The following is a 27919-nucleotide window of genomic DNA, read 5'->3' on the forward strand; positions in this document are numbered from 1 at the left end:
AATGTAAGTCACTTTTCCTTGGCAATGCATCCGTAGTACGGAAATGGCCCGTCTGGCCGGAGAGCGAACAAAAAGGGTTGTTCTCATTACCTACCACACTATATTTAATGATATTTTACTACTACTTTTAATAATAGTGATACTTATGCATGTAAATAATGATAATGACACTTTCTTTTTTAATGATTTCTAATAGGATTTATTAATTATGTCATTTGTATACCCAAAAGGGTCAAATATAGCGCACTTTATATTACCATATGAACACCTGTAAGACCTATATTTACAAATAAAGATTTGATTTGATTTGATTTGACTTTTCATAACCTCCTTGATACTACGTTAGTCGTTAATTGATTTAGCCATAGATAGTTTAATAATGAGTTGTAGCGAAAATTAAACAATAGTGACGTAATATTATGACAAAAATATGTTACGCACTCCTCGCCATTTATCTATGCTTAAGAAGTATTTGTTGACAAAAAGAAAACAATCTGATTTCATTGTTTGTTTCATCTTTTGAAAGTTAAGTTAGATAATATTTGGTGAGAAGTGGAACGAAACCCAAACACATGGCCTTAGAAAACAATCTGCCTCACATCTCCAAAAATAATATTCTTCCATGTAATTATAATACATTTGTTATGATGTTTTAATTAATAGATAGGCAAAATTGTTACAACTCAGTAACATCACTATTGCATTAAGTATTGTTTTATTATAAGGCTAGTGTGAATACTGGCTAAGGATACCAGGTAGATCGAGAGTGCCCACGAAAGTAAAAAGTCATTACTTCATTAGCGATTAATTTTTTAGAAGTACCCACAGGGAACTTTCGCAGAGACCGGGAACGACCTAAACAAACGCAACGAATATTCGCGCACGCCGGCCGACCGGCAAGCGGGCGAGCGGGAGCGGGACGACGAACCACGCGCACGACACGATACCATCTCGCCATTCGTCCCGACTTGCCCGTGTGCGCAATACGTGTGCCGCGTACGCTTAAAAAAGCGAAACTTCACTCGTAACGTTCGATATCGTGAACGAAGTGGTGTTTTTGAACGATCAGTTTTTAATTTACAAATACTTTCGTTTTATTTAAACACGGACAGTTTTACTTTGTGTTGTTTACGTTGTTCTGTGACTTTGCACATTGGAGGTATTCGGTTTATTTTCAATACGGCCGTCTGTTTACGGTGAGTACGTGTTGAATTTCAATTTATACTTATGTAGAAGTGTTGTCCAGCTGTTATTTATGCGGACGAGAAGAGATCGCAGCATGGACTGCATTGCCGACCGAAGGTCGTGCGTTTTGTTGCAATCTAATCGGTTTCTATGCCATTACAATTCGCTTTAGGCCCAAAAGCCTACTTATCAAAATGATTGCTAATTGTTCAACTCACTACTTAATTACCATCATGATCAATTTCTTAGCTACTTAGCTAAACAACTGAGCGTAATAATACTATAACGTTATCATTAAATTGTTAAGGTCTCGGAAATAATTAAGAATAACTACAAAAAATAACAATTAAAGTTAATTAACTACGATTATAAGACCCACGCAGTTGGTGCAGTTAAATCATGCCAAATGCCATTTATCTATAATTTTCATCGTTTATTATTAAATTTAAAAACAAGCGTGCGTTGAACTCTTTTCTAAGATTTTTCACATCCCTTATAAGAAAGTAAAACACAAAAAACTTTCATTATTAAAATGATTATTATTATACATTGTTACTTTGGAATGCATATGTGAATAATAAATTGGTTTTCAATTAATTTGTATGAGTAGTGGCTTTTGTTTTCTTTTGATAACGGTAACTCCACAAACAGCCGTCCGCGATAGATTACACAGCGCAGAGTAAATATTATGACTACTGCATATGTTTATTAGCACTTACCATCCATTCGTTCCTTGGCCCTTTTAAACTGTACATTGTAACTATTTCCATTCTAGTTTGTCGTTGGTTTGTATAAATTAACATGAATATTAACCGATAATCTACATAAATTCATAAGTCATAAAATTACTTTACCAAGTTATATAGCCTGTGTTAACTCGCCGAAATTACATGCATAATTCGATAACTAATAAGCGGTTATCCAAAGATAAAATTAATGAAACAGTGAATTGCTTTCAAAATGTTACTTTGTTCTTAAATAACCAATTCTTGGCCGTCATTTAATATCTATAATAACAATGACAAACAACATACTTATGAGCCTATGACACGGTTGAGTTAACTAGAGAATGTCGTAGCCTGGTATAAAATGTGTGGTGACTGTAATAATCGTGAATCAAAGTAGAAAATGCTTGAGAACCAATCCGCGGTCAACGCTGTAGACCGGAAAGCAACCAATAAATTATTGACTGCGCCTTCCATTCTTCGGAAGAGACACTATCGTAGCGAAGAATGGAAATAATATTAATGAAGATGGACCTTTACTTGTAACATAATTACACATGAAGTGTGAACAAAATTTAATTAAAAATACAGACAGAAGTGTTGAGCCAACCGTGTATCAACAATCTATGGCCATCATGCATGATAGAGTTGTGCTACATTCTCGAATATTTGTTATTAAATTATGACACAATTGAAACACACAAAGCTTCCTATTATTAAAAATATGACAACAAAATCATCAGAAGGGATATTTATTTATATTAAAGCTTCACAGACCCATAACACGGTAATAATATCTTATTACAGTGCCCTTAATAACAATTTGAAATTGAGATTTGCTCTCGACGTTGTCCTTTATCATTGCAGCGAATTACAATTAATTGGCGGATTAAACACCTGCTCACATAACTTTGTAAAAGTAATAGGATCTTAGACTCAATTACATACTACAAAAATCCCGTTAGAATCATCATAGTTTGGTAAAAGAGACGGGTCTTAACTGCAAGTCCATAATCATTTCTATAAAAAAAAACAGCTATCGTCAACTAAACTAAACGCTTATTCGATAAACTAATAAAATATTTAAACCGAGGAAAGCAACGCAGTTAATTGTTATCCTTATAAATATAGTTTAATTAACAACTGTATCCTGCGCATAATGCTCAGCAGTAGGAGCACCATTTCATATATATTTCTGCCACATGCCAGGAGTGTAGATACGATAATGTAGTTGTGTTCTGATACATATTACTTAAGACGGTTCAATTTAGTACTCAAGGGTAGCAAACCCAGACAGTATAATATTGACTGAAGGTGATCATTTGACATCAAGTGTTCTAGTTTGAAGGATGTAATAAGGGATAAATACTTACACGAGGCACTCTAACTTAGTTCTCAAAAGTTACATTTGTGACCGACTGCTTATAGAATGTCACACATATATTGACCAATCACCCATGTGTTGGACTACACTGATTTTCTATTTCAATCTTATTTCAATTATATAAAGGAATGATAGCAGAGAAATCATAAAACAGAAACTTGCTTTTCTGTTCTATGAGAGAAACCATAACAATCTCAGGCGTCCAGAGAATCCGCAAGAATCCCTGACACCCGCAAAAATCTTATAGATTGGCTGCCCTAACTAAACCACAATGCTATTGATTGCACGCAAAGTATCACACACTTCCTACAATTAAAACTCGGTTACTTTATATATTGCTTATCCCGCTCACAACGTAATGCACTAATCATACATAATACATGTAATAGCTGATAAGTGCCACTACGCATCTTAATGGAACTAATGAGACAAAGAAGATCACTTCTTCCTGGTAATTGTGTACTAACTGTAAGAAGCGGGAATACACGTGTATGCCTATTTTTATGTGAAATATTTTAAATCTTATTTTGAATTAAATGGGTGTGTTAATTTTAATTCTATCGTTAATGAATGCTGGGAAAGATACAGATTAAAATGGTTTCGGAACTATGTTAAATATTAATATTACTGATATTGAATTTCTCATTAAAGTGCATGATATTAAAGACGGCCTTCTGAACAGAGCACAAAATTTACGGGTGGAAAATGCACTCTTTTATGTTAGTTCTCCTACATTTATATCATTTTTTTCAGTTATATGACTAATTGGACGAATGGCCTGGACTACTTAGACATAATATAAAAATAAACAGAAACTTCTGAGCATAGTCAATTATCAAATTCATTGTAATACAACAGATAAACACATTTTCCTCAACTAAATATAATTCCTTAACTTTCATTCCTCAACTAAAGCACTAAATTAAATGTTTATTCATTAATTTTATTTAATTAGTAATAAATAACGATGAAATTCCAATAATTCTGCAATAAACATAATCACACAATTAACATTATTTCCCAAAACATACGACTTATACTCGACATATGACTCAAAAAAAAACATATTTTACATATATTAAGTCGTGTAACATCTAAGGAGTTAAATCTAGAAGATTGAATAACAATTTTCTTGCTTTTATTAAAGCTATATTTTAATATTAATAAACCCTCTAAAATCGTACATCCCGTAGTGTAGACATGTAATAAAAGAAAAATATGGTAAAATGTCCACACTCGTGCAAACATTTCTGATAATTTTCTGTATGTGCTCGTACCTTAAAACTTCAAAACTCGCTAACGAGTTACTAAAATTAACCGAGCAGGTGTGGTAGGGGTGGGGGCTAAATGCGGTCGGCCCACAACGATGCGGGTGCTAACAAAGTAAAAAGAACCGAAATAAGAATAGATACAATAAAACAAGTAAGAACAAACAATGATGCAGTGAGAGCCTCCTGGTTTGAATTTCTAGGATTCAATTCGGGTTCTCAGATTGAGAGAACCCGAATTGAATCCTAGGCATGTACCTCGGATTTTTCGATAGGTGATTAGAAATTAATTACTGACTGAGAGTTATTTAAGAAAAAGTTTTCAATTGTGTGTAAAGTATCAGCAAACCGCACTTGACCAGTGTTGTAGTCTTAAACCCTCTCACTCTGAGAAGATACTCATGCCCAGCAGTGAGACAGACGTTACGACGAAGAACAAACATAGTTTTGACGTAGATATTCTTAATTGCTTACAGTTTTAGCAGAATCGTTCACAGTCAATTTTATGTGAGCTCCGCATATTCCGTATTTATGAGTATTGAACATTTTCTCACCCTATAAATTCTGAAGCTTTCACGTCGCTTGGTAATTGCAAGCGGCTGTGAAACGAGCTTCGTGAAACCGAGCGATGATGCGAACACTAAATTTTGAATTATAAAATATTTTTTGGAAATTAAAAAAAGATTGTATCAGAAACACGTAAACTTTAGCTTAGATTAATCAAAAGTAGAACACATCAATTGTCTCATTTCAGTACCCTTAGTATGAGATTTTACGTTTATACAAAAATGATTGTTTTTGTATTTGTTGTCCATACATTCCCAATCAGCGCCCCTAGCGGACTGTATCAGAACTGATTGGAAATGTATGGAAAATACATAAACAAATACAAAAACAGTAATTTTAGTAAAAACGTAAAAAATCATACTAAGGGTATAAAAAATCACCACAAAGAATATTTTAATGTCTTCTAATTTCAAATTTTATAATTACTTATAATTTTTATTATTATGAACAAAATCATTCCTTGAGTAATTTCTTGTCCTTGAGTTACAATAGATGTAAATGCGGGAACAATGGGGGAATAACGCAAATGATAATGCGGGCGCCATTGTAAAAAATACGTTACTTTTAATACTTATTTTCGACATTAAAATTATGTTGACAATATTCTTAAATAGAATATTCTCGACGTAATAAACAGTTGCAACATATTAAATGACCTAATAAAAGTATGGTAATGGAGACATACTTTTCCGAGGTATTCCTGCGTAGTCGCGTAGCGCATCTATAGTCGACGTCCATGATACAGATGTCCGTGGGCTGCAGTAGCCATTTACCATCAGGTGTAATGTAGGCTTATTTGCCACTCCTATATTATAAAAAAATCAAAACTGTACAAAAGCGAGAAACATCTGATTTTTTTACCATATTTTTTCATCTTTCAGCAACGGTTATTTTGTCTCGTAATAGAGCAAAGACCTAGTAAAACACGGACGTACTCGTATGTTTACTTCCCGATATATCCGTAATTACTGCATGTAACTGCATCCCAACGTCACATCAAAGCGTGTAAATGTTACATTTGTGGCAGTGTTTCTCAAAGTGAAGGGTCCAAAGAAAAAGGGGGAAGTTAAAGCCGTTTAAGGGCAATGGCCTCTTTTATTTCGCAGGCAAAGTAGGAGAAACTTTTTTTTTCGAAAATGATTTGTAAAAATATGCGATACATGAAATATGTTTCTATGTGTCTTAGTCTAAATAACATTTATTATCTTAAAGTAATATTTTCTTAAACTAAAACAAAAATGGTTATGAAGAATTTAATAAAAGAAACCTTGGTCCTTTACTGCTTGAATGATTTTTTAAATTGGCTTCCGAGCCTTTGCGCTAAGTGCTCGTTGTTATTTTATTTAATCAGCGGGTATCCCGAAGAATTTCGGAGCAAAAAACCTTAGATAATAAAGGGTTACAAACGCCTTAGACCGTGAGTAAACTTTTTTTACTTAATTAACTTGCAAATAACCAAAGAGTTGTACTAAAACTGTAAATCATTTAGGCTTTAGGCTAATAGTTTTAATACTTTTAATTAACCGACTTGAAAAAAGGAGGAGATTTCGTCGTTTATAAACCGACTTTGATGATTTTTTTTTGTTGGAAAGAAGATATGTCCAAGTTGGTCCATTATAAGGAAATCAGGGTTTGATGATGGCAGACCAGAGAAATCGAGAGGAACTTTCAAAAATCGTAGCGCCGACTGGTACGTTTTGTAAGTCTTTCCATTAAGTATTTTTATTTATTGTATATTTTATTAATATAAACGTTAGTATGTCATCACTAAAAATGGTGAAAAAAAATTTAACGGTTAAGTCGGTTGTATTTTCTTGTTAATTTTTTTTAGATTTAAGTTCATATCGTTATATGTAAGTAGGTGTTCTGTTTAGCACGATTCTTGACAATAGTGTGTTCGGTCGACCCGTAATGTAAACAGCTCGTTCGTGCGGCCGGCTCATGATCACGGATTATGTTACAAAAACTAGGTAAATGAATACAATCGTTCATAACGCACTTGTGCGAGAATGCCGTTTTGGAACGTTCCAGCGCTCTTAAACAACCTCTGAGAACATAGAGCTTCCTAAATACGACAGAAATAAGCTACTTCCTTGTGATTTACTTTATTGATGAAAAAAAATCCTATCAAATTATTCTATTTTGGCATCATAAAAATATGTATAACAATTTGATTTGTTTAAAAAATCGCTTAAGATTTAAAGTTTTTTAAATCCAAACAAAACCTATATCCTTTTTAACTATTGTATATGATTTATTATATTTATTACTTTTAAAATAAATCTACATTTTGCCATAAGAAAATAGTTAAATAATGAAGTGCCCTTAGAAAATACAAGTAAATAATCTCCCACAAATTGATAATATTTCCTTGTTTTCCTGTTACTTAACAATATTATGTGTATTTCTGATAATCCTAGAGCATAGGAGCTTTGAACATTGGCAGTATTTTAACTATCAAGTCACATATCAGGTACATGATACGAACCACACGTCGTTGTAAAGCGGTCTAGTACATAAATTAAAAGAAATATCCATATAAGAGTCACGATCGCATTGACATTGGCACTCGTGCCCGCGGCATTGCAATCTAGTAAGTAGGTAGTAAGCTCGGATTATAAATTATTTACCGTAAACTATATATGTCATACTTTACTGTAGGTTTGCCATTTCACTGTTAAATTCGACACTAATAAGTATTTATTGGACGGTGAAATAGACCATTTATTGTTAATTTCACACTTTTGAATGTGGTAGAACCCTATGTGGTTCGACTCCGGCGGCACCACCGCCACACCTATTTCTGCATCATAACAGCAGTGTTAAGCACTGCTGTGTACTGTTTTGAAGGGTGTGGTATGGGAGATATATTTTTCCGAGGCGTTCCAGTTTAGTCCTCAGGGGTAGCGGCGTACCTGTGGCCGACTTCTGGTCTACATAGTCCTACACTAGGTAGGACTACAGGATATTCTAATCCTATCAGGGGTTGATTACAGATGTCCATGGGCGGCAATAGCCACTTACCATCAGGTGGACTGCATGCTCGTCTGCTACTCCCATATTATAAAAAAAAATGAAAACGTAAATCAATATGAAATATTAATAAGCTTTTATTTTTGGTCATTAAAATAAATCGAAATACAAATTAATTTGTGCAAATATGACGAATATGCCTAAAGGTAAACATTATACTCGTACAACGCATCTATCGCAAAATTAACTAGCCAATATTACCATTTCAGAAATTATCGCGAATAGGCAATCAGGAAGCAATTCCCATTATGCTTGCCATTACGATAATAAAACAAGCTTCAATGAATTCCCAAAATATGTATTTTCTATTTGGAAAATCATGTTCTAAAAATATAATTTTCAAGCTTACACAAAACTTGTAAACATTATAAAATGTATCTTTATTCTTTAGTTAGGTTCAAATTATATATTTAAAATACCAATTTATGTACGAACTTATACTGTAATATCTATTATGTACTATTACGTACCTAATTATAGCTAATGTCCCATTTAATTTGTATCAACGTTAAAATATAAATTAGTGAGATTTTACGTTAAAATTTTTGTTTCAAAAACGTTAGTAAATGACAAATCGGCGTAGAAACTACAAAATCCGGTACAATATCTTTCATTATCAAGTTTGACCGGATTTATTTATTCAGTTAATAAAAAATTTCTTCCTAGTTTGACCGGAGAGAAGCAAATACAAAGACCATGCGGCGTGTAAAATGTACTCCTGTGGTCCATTTTCGAAGAGCCGTTTTAACCCAATTAGTAAAGTTACGCGTGCAAGCTGATATGTTTTCAAAGAGAATGCGTAAAAGCTACTGTTATTGGCTCGATTTACCTCAGACACTGTTTAATTAACTACGCTACCTACGAAACATCATTTGCATACCGACCAACCGTAGGTTATTCTATATTATTATGTGTTTTTGATTGATCTGATGCTTATTTTTTAGATTAGTAATTTAAACCATAGTTTTGTAGTATGTAATAAAAAAATCACGTAAAATATAAGCTTGATTACGTTAAATGATTTGATTTCCGGATTAGTATGATATATATTTTTTTAAATTCATAATGCATCATATTTTCAAGTTTCACCGTGCAAGTTATTACAAAGTAAATCCTCTCAGTTTAATACAGATCATTCGGTACTACTTTCATTTCGATAAATCACGTTTACACGTAATTCGTTCAATATTATCTTTTTGTGCCACAGTCCATGTGAACAAAATATATGGGAGCGAGATTTTCCCGCGACGGGGCAAGTCGACTCCCGCGCTCACTCTCACGGTGCCTTCCGTCTTCGCCTCATGGACATACAATAGCTACATTACTGATCGCTTTTTCTTCACCTTTGTTGTCGGTTCATACTCGTTAGTGCTCAAGATTCCTGGAACCGAGACTCGTCTTTTTCTCGCATCTTATAGAATCAAGATTTCTTCCGCGTATCAGCTTTTTGCCGATAACAGCGTCGATTCGATACCAGTCCTTCGGAGCAATCAACGACCTGATCCAATTTTGATCTGGAACGCGTCGTTTGATAAAAGACCTTATTGACATGACTCCACCGCCTCCTTACTTAACAAGGAAGCAATTATCCTCTACTTACTTCACAACTTGCCTTTTAACACTAAATAAATATTTACGACTCCGTAATTTTAATGTTTTGCGAGTCAATGCATTTTAAGCGGTAACAGCGCTAATCGGCACGGTAAACTTACGAATTAATATTCAGCGCTGTCTCTACCAACACTTCTGTAAAGAAAGAGAAGTCAAATCTGTTTTCACTGGGAACTGTGCCATCTGAGTGCAATAAAGGTAGCAACCGACCGACTTCTGGTTAGTTATTTATTGTAAACAAGGCAAACATTTACATTGCCGACTATTTGTCTCCCCACTGTATTAATAAAATTAAAAGATTACGTTTAATGAACATTAATAGTTACACTGCGCCTGTACATATATTTCCATGGCCGTCTTACCTTTGAGTCTGTGTATAATGAATAAAAAATATAATGAATTAAAGTTTGGCGCTAGTGTTTTCACTTTGGTCTGAATAGGCGTGGGACCCCGGACCCACATGCCGGACCCGGCCCGCGCGATAACTTGTACAGTAAAGATGGCACAGTTTGTAGCAGTTATTTTCGACAGTGATATTAAAATGTGGCGCTGATATTAAACCGAGCCGCGAGTTCTAATTGCAGTCTAATTATGCCTCGAGCGTCGCGATTGCTGGTGCTTTACTGTGAGAGGGTTTCGACCTTACGCAGCGAACAAAGATTACCGTTGTTGGCTGCCTTTTTTCTTTATTTAATTCCGCGAAGTGTTGTAACGGTGTCGCGTCCATTTGTTTTGGTCGCAGCGCCGCGCTTCGAAGTTTGTTGCATTACACCGTCCATATAGGGCTGGCAATTAGAATATAATAAATAATATAAGTTCAGAATCAAATTTTTAATATAAGTTCAGAATAAAAAAAACATCCATTGTTATTACATGTAGTTAAAATATCTATGTTGTTTCTACGCTATAACCGCAAATGCTATTGTTCCAAGAAATCATAGGTATTTGCTTCGATTCGCTAAACGTAATTACTTGAAACTAAAGAACTAATCTAAGTTTTCATGATTAATACAACTTTATTTTAAGAATATTATCTTTTTTACATATTTTTTTAAAGGAAATTTTAATTAATATGTGTTCTTGATTCACAAAATGCTTAGTGGCCTACTGCTGTGACATTAGTACTACCTTCTGAGTCGCACAAACTTATAGCAGCGTAACGTTTATTTAAGACAAAAATCTTGCTGGTGACTGTAATTCCACTACGAATCCGATTCAGATAACTCTATCTCAATTTTATTGTAGTCTAATTTAATTGTCTTTTAAATGAACTCTTTATTTTCTTCCAAACAAGACAAAAATTCAAAAACTTATAATGATTTTTAAGATCATGTAAAACATATTTTAAGTTTTAGTATTAAATCATAGTCAAACATGTAATTTTATTGATTAGTCTAAATAAATAAAATAAATTGGTAAGTGACAACCCTAAGCCCGCGACCCCACATGGGCTGGACTGTTATTATGTCATCGTTTTTGTTCGGCCGTTATTCAAAATGTCCTTGTAACGTCTAAACGAATCTTAACATAACAAATTGCCGTTAATCATTTACTATGGGCAATTAGTTACGGAAATCAACTGCAACGGAATACGGATTTTTAAACGTATAAATTAATGAATATTGTATGCTGCAAAACAAAGCCTTTTTAAGATTGAATACTAAATCTTCTTATATTTTATGAGACAAATTGTATTCTAAATTAAAAAAAATAGTGACAAAATACATTTTAATGTTTTTGCAGTTAACATAGAATTATACTTCTATTATTAATTAATATATTTACATTGGTAAAGTCAAATTAATACTATTTAGATATTGAAATGATTTCTAAACTACATACCAGAGATTAGTAAATATTTTTGTACCTTATCGTAATAAAATAAAAAAAATCAAAGCAACAATTCGTTCATTTTCAAAAGTATTGAAATATTTAAAGTAAGTATGACGTGCATGTCTCCCCGGAGATTCAGTTGAAACCGACAGTTTCAATACAGTTCCCTGACTTTATTGCTGCTCACATTTGTTGGGAAGCTTCCATATATACTTTACTGACACAGCAACAAACGTATTAGTATTTTAAAGTACATTTTAAATCCCGTAATCCTTTTGCATTATTGTAAAATAATACAACAATTTCCAAATTATTAAAAATTATAGATTAAAAAATTACAACATAAATATAAACCCGTTAAGTTCGAGTTGAACCGTGAGTCCAATATTAATGTTCGATGTTTAAAAAAATTGCCTTTGAACGAGTCCAGATCTTAATCACGAGGCCGACTCATACCTAGGCGATTTTAATCACTGTTTTAGTAGTTTCCACTATAGTAACACAAAATTTGTACGACCTACCATTTTTACGTCCCGACTTCCATCTAGAATAACGCAGCTTTCTAAAAGTGAAAGAATTATTAGAATCGCTCCAGTAGTTTTCGAGTTTACCTCTGACATATCAACATAGTTAACCTCCTTCAAATGTTAATATGTATGACTAAAATTAAGGACACTAAATTGCAAAGACATAAGTTTCTGCACGCGACTTCGATTGCGTCTTTTAATGATAAAAAGAAATACTAAATATTTCCGTAATTTAAATCAGCCTTCACCTCTCCCTCTAAAGTAGATGTATTACATGTCTTGTCGATGTCAATTTAGTTGTAACCAACATTATCTAAGAGAACCAGTTGAAAATTTAAATACAGTATTTCTCATATTTGATATCACGTAACAAGTAAAATGGCAGGTATTTTTAATCGTAACAACAATTTCATTGTATTTCGTTTAATTGTTGCTGTAGATAAAACAATATTCGTGAAGCCTTTGTCAGTCTGAAAGTAAACCGCTAAACAATTTAGGTTCATGCCCTCCCATGTGTAGCCGTCATATAGTGGCCTAAATTGTGTTGTCCTAGCTTACGCGTATGCCATCCTGTTCCACATTGACCTGTATACTGCATATCGGACTATAATGAAATGTTGACCTGGCCTTTGATCTACAACGTTGTTACGGTGGGTAATATGTATAGTAGTTTCATAAAATTGCGATCACCTAATTTAATATTAAATTGATTTTAAAATGAAATCAACAAGCGGCTTATTGGTAGTTAAATAGATAAAATAGTTACTTTGTTCCAAAAACTGTTTTTACAAATATAATACATATTATTATTTTGTTTCTATTTTGGGTTCCTTTTTCATTTATGTTTGTAAAAAAGTTTTAATAATATCCTACTAGCTCGTTTACAAGATCATTTTAAATATTCGTTATACATGCCGTACAAAAAAATATTATAAGTCTAAACAAATATGTATAGAGACGTACCTACGCATACTATTAAGTGAAACAAAATCCAACATCTCACTTATAGATACAAAGATTAGACTCAACATTCCTTTTAAATTCAAACTCCATGTTTCTTTTATATCCCAGTGTGAATTGTAACAATACAAACAGTATATTTGCTTTCCGAGAGAGCATACGACTGGCTTTGTTTTGTAAAAAAGGTATCGTGAGAAGCGATTAGAGCTACGCGTAAGGAATCCACCGACTTGGCATTGTAATGTGAGGACTCCATACTCGGATGATTGTTGCACATCTATATTAATAAAAGCGCGCGTAAATTATTCGATACGCATTTTCTACATACATAAAAGTTAAGATGTAGGTATGTTCTTACGTCTATAAAAATAAATAAAAGATTGATTACTTAGCAGGTTGAATATTTTACTTATATTTTACATACATTTTCCGAAAAATCGGTGAACATACATAAAAATAATTAACAACCATTTCTGAATCTACTCTTTTTTGAAGTAAGTTATATAAAAGTTCATTTCAAATTAACATCCTTCCTAATAATGAATGAATAATAAATCTGATGAAAACAATTTTTAGTTTGACATTATAAACCATCGTTTATTTCTTCTCGAGAATGTGATAATACAAAACCTACAATTATTACAATAATTATCGATTCACAAACTACTATGTAGTCTTATTGCTCTACCCATGCGTCTACGATTAATTTTATCATTTTAAACATTAAATTGACAATTTAACGTATAGAGAACCCTTACAACTCGACAGAGGTCTTATACATCCGATATATATCGGTAAACAACACTTAGATACACGATACCTACTAAACTACCGCAGTGACGAGCGTAGATAGGTATCTAACATTAACATTTCAATGCTTGAATGTTGTTGTAAGCGCATTCCTTAATAATATTTTTAGCCGCACGTCCCCATATAAGGTCGTTCGATAACTAGCCAGGACAAGGCGAGCGGGCAATGAAAGTGACAGCTGCGGACGAAAGTGATTAGCTAGATTTATTTACACTTGTTCGAAATAAACTCGAGCACTTCTAAAACTGGTGTCCGCTTTACATCTGTGAAGCCCGCTCCGCTATTTATATCCTACAAGCGAAGATCTGTCTCCTTGTACGGCAAACTAGTACTCTCGCTACTGTCAATTAATGCGTGTTCAGTACGAGACATTTTTATTAGCTTTCTTTGTTCGTTGCTAGCTACCTTCGCTTCCTGTCTTTCTGCCGCATATGTACTTAATGTACTTTTTACACGGGGTCGTCGACCCGAGTGCTGTATCTACGTCTTTTAAAACCCTTTGTTTATCGACAAACAATACTATTTGTGACATTCGACACTAGCGCTATTTCTTGTCAAAGTGAAGTAATAGATTTTTAAATTCCTCCATTCGTCATCGTTTGCATAACAAGTAATTCGACCAGCTGAGAAGATGACACTTACAAATTGAAACGAATGGCCCCGTTGAGTGGGTCAGTATTGTGAATATTTATGGTTTTATTTTGTTTATGATGCTGATGATCATCATCGATCGATGATTGATCTTAAACAAAATAAACCTTACAACAAACTAACAACCGAATAACTTTATAATAAAATAAATCATTTAAATAATTTATCATCAATCGATACCCAAGCACGCACAAAAAGTGATGCAATCACTCTTCATAAAAATATATAATGAAATCATATAATTAGTAATATACACTGAAGAACACATATACAAACAAAATAGCATAATCAAATCCTAACTAACATACACTAACACAAATAAAATAGCGTCGTATGGACTTCCTTCTTCTGCCGATTAAAAAAAAACAAATGCTAACTAACACAAACAAATAAGCGTCGTATGAACTTCCTTGTTTTGAAGCCGATTAAAAAAACAGTTTCATTCCAACGGGTTAGCGGAACAATAAGTTCGTAAATAGAGCAGTCTAACAAAGTCCAATGACAGACACTGCACGGCGGCCCAATTGAGCGGCGGTCGGATGTCGCACTTACTACATTGGAAGGGACAAACAATTCGAAAAAAGAAAGTTTCGAATCTCGATTACCCCTGCAATCTACCCGAGGGAAAATCTTGCTTGTTAACCCAGGTCTATTGGGTAGCTACATATAGATACACATAAGCAATTTCAGGAAATATACAGATTGTTTTTTTTTTTTTTTGTTTTTGCTATAATCGGAAGAAATATTTATTATTATATTTATTGTACAATTTTAATTTTGTTTAGTAGATACTTAGTTAACTTTACTTAGTTAGCTTACTAGTTAATTCATTCCATAGTAAAATGTAAATACCGATTACTACTGCAAAAATTGATACATTAACCTATACCACGATCAATAATTTCTTTCTGTTAATAGTAAAAGTAAAAAACTTTAATAGGTTCAACGCCTAGGTCGATTTATTTACGTATTCATCGGTATCGAACTGTACCTTTTAAATTAATGTTTTTGATAAGATACACATATCTCACGTCTACCTGGGCGACATTACGTGTGACGTGGAATGTCGATTGCACACTACCTCTTTTACTTTTTACGACAACCGCACGATAAAAGTAAAATCTGGCGAGGTTCAATTATCAAAACTACCGAGAGAAATGGAATGTATCCACAAGTGAGATAATTTCGATTTCCTTTTATAGAAAGTAAGACTATTTTGATAGTTAAAGTAGGCATGTTAACGAGCTAACGTTAACGAATAACCTGTTGGTCAATAATAGCCGTAGAACCAGATAATTAACAAGTGAATTGAACCTCCGATATAAATTGCTTATTTATTTATTGGCAACAACTATTTGACAGTTCACGTTCCAAGAACTAGGCGAATACGAATATTAGAGCACACCTACTGGTTTTCGAATAGAAATTTCTGTCGGCAGTTGGACCTTGCTGATTTATAAACAATTTTTTGAATATTTTATGATGTAAATTAAATCAAAAATTTAAATATCAAGGTGGCTCTACTCTGTCTAGGACATGTCTCACATATTACTGAGTGGCCTCACATAATTGAGACCAAAAACAGTGAAATTATAAGTCAAGACTAACGCATGGTTAACTTTGTAAGATGTGTAAGATAAAAATACAAAAATTCTTATAAAATCTCAGAAAGGCAATCATCTCAAAGTAATACTACTTAACAGAAAGCAACAATTAATTACCAGCGAACACAGCTCTCTCTAGCTCGTTTAAAAGTACTCGTATTATTGTTATAACTAAAAGAAAAATATTATATATTGCTCGACATATGTTTTGCCATATATACGAGTACATACGAGTATGTAGCAGCTATTACAATTGTGAATAAATTATCAGATATGTATCATTTATTGACAAGGGAATTCTCCACAACACAAGCAAAAGAACGTGGGAGTCTCCACGCACTTGAACGATTATATCCAATTGCATTATACAACACAATTGCAGACAAGAAATAAAACAACTATGTTGAACGAAAAAACAGCATAAACCTGTTTATTTTTTGTTACAATTAAAATAATACGGTGACTGGGCAGTTAGAATAACTTAACGCTCTTTTGGTGCGATAACTTGGTGCATCTGAGCATCTTGAATTCCTGATTTCTAAGAAATTGTACTTCTAAATGAGTTCTAAGAAATCATGTTCAGTATTTTCGTATTAGTCTCAATCCTTATCATCTTATTAATAACATTGATTGCAATAAATAAATCTATGATGCAAACTTTTACGATAGAAATCGGTTATAAGTATAGTTCTTCTATGAGTATCTCACGAGGTCCACTCGGGTTTTATAGATGGATCGTAAATTAAACTCTAGCTAAGCTTCGTGATAAGCTATCATACTTCAACCCTGAAACAAGAACAAAATAAGTAATTTATTAGACAATATCTCTATAAACTAATATACATTAATTATTTATTATTATTACAATCCCGTCACGCGCGGGGCTCGGAGGGACTACGTGAGATAAAAGAACTTTTATATAACCTTTAAACTCTTCAGAAGCGCTCCATGTAGATCAAAGTACAACTAAACACCTTATTTCCTTATAAGGAAAGACTTTTACCTCTCTCAGTGAAAATATTTCTTAAGGAAATTAAAAAGCCTTAAACGTCGCTGCATAAAATCTACGCTCGTATGCATTAATTTCACACATTCATCTACATACAGTCTACTTCACTTGAGCTTCACGCATCAAAGAACTGAGAACTTGTAGACTTTTTCGCATAGTGATTCACGACCGGTACAAAAACTTTACCGTTTTGATTAATTGCTCACAAAATTAGATAAAAGTTGTTCGCACTATTTTTGTCGTAAACTTCATGTAAGTAACACCAAATCTGAAGTATGTATGTTCTGCTTATTCAGAGTATTACTGGGATCTTATTCAAAGAACATTGATAATGCAATATTTTTGGATATCCAACCAAAAATGCAATTAAATTGTACTCCGAATTTTAATTACTTAATTAAGGTCTAAAATCCAGCATGCATGCCCCGTAATGTATCATGATTTTTTGTGAGTACATTAAATACATTGCTCGAGTGACTTACATATGCGCTCTACGCACATGGAACCTTGTAATCTATTTTACCAATCTCAACAAAATCATTAAAAAATGTTTGAAAATTTTTATCATTAAATTTATAGTTTCAATTACTTTTGATTGAACATACAAATCGCAATGATACAAAAAAATGCAATAACGTTTATCGTGGGAACTTTATAATTAACAGATAATCTTTGCGTATACCATAGATAATCTAACGTCTAAGGACCGATCGTCACAGAAATCCAATATACATTAGTCAGGGTTGTTATACGGGGTACAATAAAATTTTACGAGGCAAGCCACCTCAAAGAAACGGCGATGGGAAGGCAAAGAGTATCAAATATTCAAATGCGTGCATCCTTGAACGACCCAGCTACCCTTCCGACGCACCTGTGGGGCTGAACTGCAGGGGGCCACGGAGCACAATATATACAAGTCTTGTCTTACTCGAGTATATCTATTCATGTCAGGGGTGACGTGAAAGTCAAGACAGAAACGAAATGACCGAATAAACATAGATAGTAACTCAATAATTCACTACGTTTTTTACAATCACGTTTTATTTTGAAGACGAAATCTCATTAGTTACAATTACAGGAAACAAAATAAAATACTTAACTTTAGAAGTAGCATTTATATTTCAATTATTATTTGAATTTCTGTAATCGATTCGAAATGATTTCAAATAACAACTCATTTTTTACTTTTTAGTATTTTGCTTATTCCGTTAAAATTCTTGCATAACTTTTTAAATTTCATTCTACATACATTTCCCACATCATTCTGAGGCTAATGGTTGGGTAATTTAGTGAAATGCGATGGTTATTTTGGATGACTAATTTTTACGTCATTTCAAAATACCCATTGAGCTTCTTTATGATCAAAGACATTCGGTAGTCGTTATGATTAATATAGCTATGAGCTGTTCTACTAATTAAATAGTATAAGTAGGTAATCTCTTACATCCTTCAAACTATTAACGACTTCAATATAAATTGGCCGAAAGCACTACGTAAGGCATTGACCTTTTTTTTTAAATATCTAGGCATTATGAAAACTGACCACTAATTTATTCATTTAATACGGAACGTAGCTGCAACCTGCAGTAATACCTTCAAGCTGGGTACTCATTATTCCTTTGAGCCCCATCGCTAGAGCTTATGAGTCCTCATACAATGATGCAGTGTTTGTGATCCATGTCCTTACCTTAAGCCCATTTCTCGAGTGAGTCGTTAAAGTTATGAAGTTCTGCACATTTCTATGAAGAGCGAAGTCTTTTTTATTTATGTAACTGAAGTGACAAAAAAGCTGATAACTTTTTTCACATCCTTTTTATGGCTTCTCAAATAGAAGGTGGAAACTTACTCCTCCACGCTGCCCCAATGCTGTAATCAAATTTAGCCATTAGTGGTCACCCATCCAATTCCAATTACGATAGAACATGTGCACTTGTGCAGGGCTATGCGCTTAATGAGTTTAATTTAAGTAGACAATGATCACGACTATTCATTTTTATTTTACCTAGTAATTTTACCTAACGTCATTGTCACAGACATAGAATCACTATAAAAATAATCACTAAACTACATATTTATGACGTGAATAACAGCGTTTTAATTATATCTGTATGTGCGTATGTGTCTGTAAACATTCCAATATTAATCATTGAACCAAATACACATACGAACTTTACTAACACTGTAAAATAAAATCCAGTCAAAACAATACATGCAATAATAAATTAATGAACACCAAGCAAATTGTATGTACAATTGCAACAATTTACGATCGAAAAAGGAAATTACGGCAACGTCGTTTCCTTCAGCATTCTTGGTTGTATCGAAAAAGTGAATTGCGATTTGTACATAGTCGTTAAGTGGTTTCGTCTGCATGCTCTCTTGGGGAAAATTGCAGCTCCCCCTGTTTCTGTTTCCTCTGTTTACCTTTACAGCTTGCGAGGTGAATACCCCTACTGCAGTGAGAAATAAAATTCTGAGATCGCCTTGCTAAAATACGTTTGCTCTTTCCGTTAACTTTATGTTTCTTTTTGTTTCATGTTTCGTACAATATACACACCATGTACACCGATGGTGTAGATATTGTACATGCCTCACCAATTGATATTAGTTTTAGTTATTGTTTTATTCCCGTTTATAATTATCAGTCTTACCAATTTTTGCCCACCGAAATTTAACAATTTCTAGTAAGCAGCATTTGAAATTTAAAAAATTCTAAGAAGCAGCAATTGACAAATTTCAATATTTGGGATCTTTAGAAGAATTGGATAGATTGATTCTATAAATAACCGGCGTGAGTTGTCCAGGATTTGAAAAGATCAAACATACAAAAAATATTATTTCGTTTCGTGTAACATTGTAACGTTCTGTTATTGGCAAGTTTCAGAAACATCTCTTTGTAAGAAACGCTACTTAAATTGCGTCCTTCATACCTTTGAATACTTATACATACGAGTATATACGTATAACAGAATCAATTTGATCTCGTAATATCGCAACTTGTATAAAACTTACAACAGAGAATGACGTACCTACATGCATATTAAAAACTATATCCAGATTTAACCAGATAACCCAATATCGGACCAAATATCTCATTCCAATAATAAATACCAACCAACCAACAACGTTGCAAGCCTTGATTATCGAAATTCATCAACAAAAATTTATATCAATCAAAATACAATAAAATTGCTTGTTCAGTATTTTCATGGCAACCTACATTCGAGCATATTAAATCAGGATTTCATTTCCCTGAAACAAAAACTTGATTTCAATAACAGAGTGACCTATTTCGGACAAAAAACACGATGGGAATGATTAATTTTAATTTAAATCAAGGTGATGAACGACAGAACATAATTGTAATTATATACCTATGTGCCTACGTATATTATGAAAACAAAAACATTTATTCTTATATTATATTTTCAATTGTTTATAAAAAGATATCAAAACAGGCATTTACAATAATTAAGAAGTTAGGCATGATCATTGTTTAAATAAGGTAATTAATTTGCCCAAAATTTGCAAGATGGGTCAAGCCACTCTTACCGCCCGCAACCCCAGAAGCCCCCTTTTAGTCTCCTCTTACGATAGGAAAGGATACCGTAGCCCTATTCTAGTCCCGGGACTACAGGGACAACCGTCTACAGGCCTACAGTGCTATCTCACAGAAATAGGTTGAAATATAATTTAAATATGTCTATCGTATCATACCTTGGGCATTACTGTTATAATATAACTCAGAAATAGACGTCGAAACAAGTCACGAAAAGTCATGCAAACTTATCAGTCACGCTTCAATATTAATTATTAAACGCACATAAACTTTGCTATTGTACCATTTTATGTAATGACCATAAACAGTGAGTAATATTTGTTTATAGGTCTTACAATTTGTACACCAATTATTTTTATACACAACTAATATTTCGTTATTAAGGTACAGTCAGCTCCACAAGTAGATGATCAGATTAAGGTTTCAAAAATACCTATACACCCAAGCGTTCATAAATAGCTAAACACAACTAGCACCATAATTATACAAATGTCGTAAAGTTTTAAAATTAGATGAACACAGTGTCAAAAGTAGCTGAACAGTGACATATTAGTGACGTTAGCCATTTTGCACATATGATGTTCAGCTACGTTTGACGTGTTAGTGTTAGTGTTCGTCGCTTACGACGCTTTACGATGTTCATCTAATTATGCTAGAGATGTTCAGATTCGAATCCTTACCTGTGCACCTACTTTGAAGTTGACTGTACTTAAGTATAAAGGCTTTCGGACAGTACATTCTCATGTCACTGACATCCAAAAACCAAGTGACTGCACTTCCTCGTTAACTCACACCGACAAGGAACCCTACAGTCACGTCCATGTATCGATAAGTATGCTGTCCTACACACTTGCTTTCCGCACTCGGATTTGTCAATTGTCGATATGTATGAGAAGCACATGATGCGTTGCCTTGAAAGTCCTGTGCTTGCCTACTTGCGTACTGGTTTGTTTATGGTTTGCTAATCTAGCTTAACATTAAAAGATACACTTAGTTATTGCAATTATAAACAGCATATTGAATTATCTAACATAGATAAAAGTGAATTATTTGACTTGATCTATTCATTATTTGTACATATATACCCATAATATTACTAGACTGTCTATCTTTTTTTTTTTTTTTTTTTTTTTTTATAATATGAGAGTAGCAGACGAGCATGCAATCCACCTGATGGTAAGTGGCTACTGCCGCCCATGGACATCTGTAATCAACCCCAGATAGGATTAGATATTCCTACCTGAGGTCGGCCACAGATGCGCCGCTACCCCTGAGGACTAAGCTGGAACGCCTCGGAAAAGTCTATCTCCCTTACCACACCCTTCAAACCGGAACACAGCAACGCCTAACACTGCTGTTATTAGGTAGAAATAGGTGTGGCGGTGGTGCCGCCGGAGTCGAACCACTAAGGGTTCTACCACCTAATCTTCAATCTTCAATGAATTCATGATTAATATTTCCTATTAGATACCTCGGAGCTCGAGTACAATCTTCTCATAATCGCATGAGCTCCGTATTAAATTAATTCTGTCTTTGTCCATCGTACTCGCACAAGTCTAAACAAACGCTACCATTGTCCGAAGTGACCAACAATGACATAGCGCGCGTGTTTCTCGTAGTAAAAGTACAGGCACACAATGCCCAGATACCTTCGATTGCTTTCCCTTTTATATTACCAAATACAGAGAATACCTAGATAGCACAATGTCCTCTATAACTCCTTATAATAAATCTTGAGGTGTACAATGCACGGAAAAATAATATTGACTTTGCCAAGAACATTGCAGTTATATACATACGAAATATTATGTTTTCTTAGTATTACAAGTTATAACTGTTTGGTTTAATCGATAATGAAATAAAATCAGCGTGTCAGTGAAACGAATCATGTGAAAAATTAAAATGGCTCGACTTGGCGGAGGCACTACCGTGCCTCTAGATTTAGAGTCAAATAATAAAATTATAAAGAACTGTAGGTGTAGGGGGTAATAAAATTAAAATATTAAAACAACACTAAACACATTTTAATGTGCGTAATAACGTAATCATTTATAATTATGATGAATAGGGTATGTAGTTATGGAAAAATGCCAAAGCAATTTAAACTAATGATATTTTTATGAAAATTCTAGTAACAAAATTTGTTGATGAGCTTTAAGTTTTGATGAGATGTATGTCCTAGTAAACTTTAAGGTAAAGTGTTTTTTTTATTATTAAAAAATCTAGACGCACAGCTGCGCGTCCACCAAATTCCGGGAATACTTATAATTCCATTGAATCTCTTAAATAATGCGCTAAAACGAATTCTTTCTTAAAAAAAATAGAAAAAGGTACGTTAAAAACCTAGTTGACGTTACAATTTCTTTTATTCCTTCATCTTTTAACTCTAAAAATATGAGTAAAGCCATAATGGTTAACAAAAACATTACAATTACAAAAGGAAAAACCGTGACGTTTTCTAATTTAGAATTCATTACTGCACCCATTAGTGTATCTCCAGACGTGACGCCTCACACCTTTATCATCAGTTTACCCTTTGAAGTGAAAAGGTTTGACAGCTAACGCTCTGAACCGATACTTAAGAAGTAATCGTTTTATGGCCTTAAGTAATAAGGTGACCAAATCGGATACAGATTTATTGGAGACAAATTAATACAATTAACCCTGTGTTAATTGTAATTGTAATACAATTAACCCTGTATTAATTGTATTCATTTGCATCATGTATTTGTTATAATAGCAGTTATAAATGGATTATAAAAATGCCGTCTTCTTACTATGCTTCAACAATTAGTTCGAAAAATGCCGAAAAATTCCGATCCCCTGTTATATTCAACTTTATTTTATTTTTAGTATTTTTTTAATAATAGCGGCCACCGTCATGTATTATCTGTAAAAAAATCAAGTGTCTATCAATTACGGACAGACAGTGGAGTCCTAGTATTAGGGTTCCGTTTTTACCCTTTGGGTACGGAACCCTAAATAACTTTCTGTCAATTATTTCATAGTATCTACAACTTTTAAGCATATCACTTTTCGCACGAAACCAAAACCTGATTTATGGTAAAGAGCACAAATAAAACATTTTAATTAATTCTATCGGTGAATCACTATCAAACAAATTATAGCACTTTACGACCGCGGTCATGAACATGTTCGTTCTAATTTTTAGTCATAAATAATAAGATAAATGCGTACATATATTACCTTCTTTTAATGCTAAATTAGAATGTGAGTCTTACAAGTATTTTGCGGTTGCCAATTTTTAGCAAATATGGGCTACCTGTAAGTACTGCACGCGTCCTGTACCATTACCATGAGTTTTTACGTTTTGACAAATATTACTGTTTTGGTATTTGTTTACGTATTTGCCCATACAATTTCAGCGCCCCTAGCGGATTGTGTCAGAACTAGGAAATTGTATGGGCCAATACGTAAACACATACCAAAACAGTCATATTTCTCAAAACGTGAAAACTCATGGTAAGAGTACTGTAGTAGAATTTTTGATATTGACAATGCCATTCCCTTATTTTATAATTAGGAAGAACCGTTCAATAATTTCTTTTTATAGTATACAAATAGCAAGCGAGCTTGCAGTCCAAATGATGGTAAGAAACCCCTATGAACATCTGTAATCAACCCCAAATACGACTAGAGTTCCACATATTTCATCCAGTAATAAATTTTTATTTGTCATTTATTTATAAAGACAAAGAGTTACTATTTCAGTAAATGTCGTTTTATGGCTTTCTGAGAAACAATTTCTCCTAATGACTAGTCACTGACACGTGGTTATCCGTTCCTGTAACTAATTCCACTAATAGCCATTGCATACTCTTTGAAATGCCGTCACGATGTGTCACCTGCAACTAACTCGTATGAGATTAATAGCATCTAAAAAAATCTTTGATAGAATTGATGGCACCACTTAATTTTTTTTCTTACATCAAACTATGTATTAAAGGAAAAACAAGATTATTATATTGAACCTTTTTTAGAAATATAATAGCATGCAATCGGTATAACTTTCGACCACAAGTAATGCAAACCAAAACAAATATGTATAAAGATATTTGAATACTATCTCTCGAAAATATCAATGGACACCTAGCAAAGGATGTCAAGATTAAATTTTATTTGTATGAAGCAAACATCGTCGCCGCAATACTTAGTTCCGGTACGTAAGGCCGTTGCATTGTAAGAGCGGAGCGCGTAGAAATTAAAAAGTATAGTCACGTGCCAGTATTACAAATTAGTAACGATTCATAACATACCGATTACAGCACATCCGAACACGCTTCACTTTTACTCTTTCATATTGCGACATCTCACGACATACCGTATCATTATATTCAATGCGAAGGAGATCAATGATTCGCGACGTCGCATTACCATAATGATTCGACTTCCTGCAGACCGGCAGACGGTAAACCTTTAATTTTGTTTTCAAAAATGTTCTACGCGTGTGGTTCGAGGGCTCGACAGATGTTTCTGTTTAGTGTGCCGTCGGTTAAGAAATATATGCACGGAAATGAAAAAGAGATAGAGTGACGAGTAGCAGCGCGGTGCCCAGTAGCTGTTTTCACTTTCGTGTGCGATGATAAATGACTCTATTAACAATTCCGCCCGCGGGCAGGATGTCACGTCGCAGCTTCCGCGTTTGGTAGACCTTGAGCACGGCTTGCGGTAGCGGCTCGTGCGGCCAATGCGGCTTTTCTAAATAAATTTACATATGCACACATATCGGATAAACCTACGCACGCGACACCTTTAATAGTAGGTACACACTTGAATCACTTTTGGTAAGTTAAAATCTCTATCTTGTGTTAAAGTACGCTTAAAATTGGCTCAGATTTTTTTAAGATTATCTGCAAAACACATAAAACATATTATTTTGTGTAAATTATTGTAAAGTTAGTCTAAATTTCAAGTCAATATCCATAAAATTTTATAGATAAATAATTAATAAGACTTTTCTGTAAATTAAGCTATGGAATTAGTTTCTAACGATGTATGTGTAACGTAGTCTTAAAATAAATGTGTGTTACCACAAGTCCGCATAGCCGCAGGCCGCAAGCCGCAAGCCGCATCGCACGGATATTATTCATACCGGCACAGTCCCAGTCAATACGTGCGACAGTGTGCAGTCTCCTTTACTCTCGTTGGGTTACAGACAATTACTTTTGGTGACAGCAATAATAATTAGAGTCAGCCACGGAGCTCATTATAATTCTAACTTGGCGTCGAGAGTGGGATGAGTGAAAAAATGTTGTACTTTCTCGAGCTTTTATAACGATCTAAGTTTAAAATATTGAATAATGACGCAAATTGAAGTAATTGAGCAAGTTAAAAAAATAATTATGACGTAAATTGTAGATTAAGTAGAACTGTTCCTAGCTCACACCTATTTTTGATTACAATAGCAGAAGTGTGTGTGTATTAGGCAATGCATTAAATATTTAGTCCTGAAAGATATAAATCCTACTTCATTATCACATTTTTAATATTTCAAATTAATTTAATTTTATGACTTTTAAGAAAATACGACTAAGTACATTTATTTGTTTATGGTGTTACTTATGACGCGTTATGACGTTTATATGAGATCAATAACCTAATTAAAATATAAACAAAATCGTAATTGAATAGATAGCGATAATTTTATTACTCTATTTATTCATATACTTGGACAATATTGATTCACAGTATTCTTCCGACAAACGAAGGCCGTCTATCGATAAGATAAATGTATCGCATCAATTAAATTACAAGCCGCAATGAACAGAGCTCGGAATTGAGATCTCAGTACAGAGATCTCAACTTGCGTTACCCGATACAAGTGTGCAACTCTGAGACCTGTCAATCTTGTTGCTGGGATCATCTTACCTGGCGACATTTTTTTAATTTACTAGCTGGTTAGAAGTCGCTTGGTACATTGCTCGCTATTTAGATCTCAGCTCAAGATCATTAGAAATCATAACTTAAATCACCCGATTACTATCACTCGAAATGTTAGGGCAGCGTTTCCCTTTTTCAGTCCACGGACCTTAGGAAATCTAGCACAGTTTTCACGGACCCCCTTAATAAAATAAACAGCAAAAAAACGGATTAAGTATTTATTTTAGTTATAACAGATACAAAAAAACAAATACATAAGGTTATTATAACTTGTATATTATAACTCTTTATTATTAAAAATATGAAAAAAAAATAATGTGAAGGTTGGTGTTGCTTTTTTGCTTAACTAAATCAGGTTGATGATATATTCGGGTTGATGTTGCTACTAAGCTGTAATCGCAAATCAGATTCTACTTGTAATCTGTTTCTGTATTTGTTTTTTTATAGAGAATGCCTTTTCACATAAGTATGTGGTTGAAAAAAGCAGAGAGAAAGTCCAGAGATGACACCGCGGACTCCATACATATACTCGCGGAACCCCAGGGGTCCGCGGACCACAGGTTGGGAAACGCGGTGTTAGGGGATTCGGAGACTATTCTTTATCTTGTCATATTACTTTTTTTAATATTCATAATAATGCTTAACATATTTAAAATTTCGTTACTTAAAATAGCCTTCACAAATCTACTACAATTTTTTTCAATAGAAAACTAACTTTCCACTCGCGCGTGTAGCTGTTAATCTTTTAATTAGTCGCAATGAACGCTCAGTACTCCAGTTGATCTCGGCCTGTGAAACCGGATACTGGCGTGAGGCGAATCTGAGACCTGTCAATCATTGCGTAAGAACGTGTTGGCACGCGACATTTTGACTCCGTTAATACTGTAGGTATTTCAAACATTGCCGTGTAAATTGAACCGAATCTAATACTAACCTGTCCTTTTTATAGATTTCCACACGCTTAAGTGTTAAACTTTCACAATATTGTAATTTCAATTCAATTTATATAATACCAAATGAATGCCAAAAAGTCACAAAACATGTGTATTACGACATATATGTATAATACTCATATTTTGATTGAGGTACCTGATTGTAATGTCATATGTCTTTCTAAAAAATAGACTTACTGACCTAAATCAGTAGAATTTATAAAATTAGGTATACCTATAGAAAATATTGAAAGTTAAAAACACATTTTTATCGTGATTTATTTCTCTAGATGCACTTGAAAAAGGTAAAAAATATACATTACAAATACGTTAATATAATAATATTATAATATAAATAAG

At 33.6% G+C, this 27919-nt stretch overlaps 1 protein-coding gene across 1 annotated transcript in view; it reads left to right on the plus strand.

The window, feature by feature from the left end:
- Nucleotides 1–945: 945 nt before the first annotated feature.
- Nucleotides 946–27919, plus strand: part of LOC140744231 (uncharacterized) — a 52321-nt gene continuing 25347 nt past the window's right edge. The window contains exon 1 of the mRNA XM_073075761.1: nucleotides 946–1196. The gene's annotated coding sequence lies outside the window, so the exon portion shown is untranslated. The remainder of the gene's footprint in view (nucleotides 1197–27919) is intronic.

Source organism: Epargyreus clarus, unplaced genomic scaffold (genome assembly GCF_041222505.1).
Source record: "Epargyreus clarus isolate Ecla_fem2 unplaced genomic scaffold, WU_Ecla_fem_2.2 ptg000008l, whole genome shotgun sequence".
Classification (NCBI taxonomy): domain Eukaryota; kingdom Metazoa; phylum Arthropoda; class Insecta; order Lepidoptera; family Hesperiidae; genus Epargyreus; species Epargyreus clarus.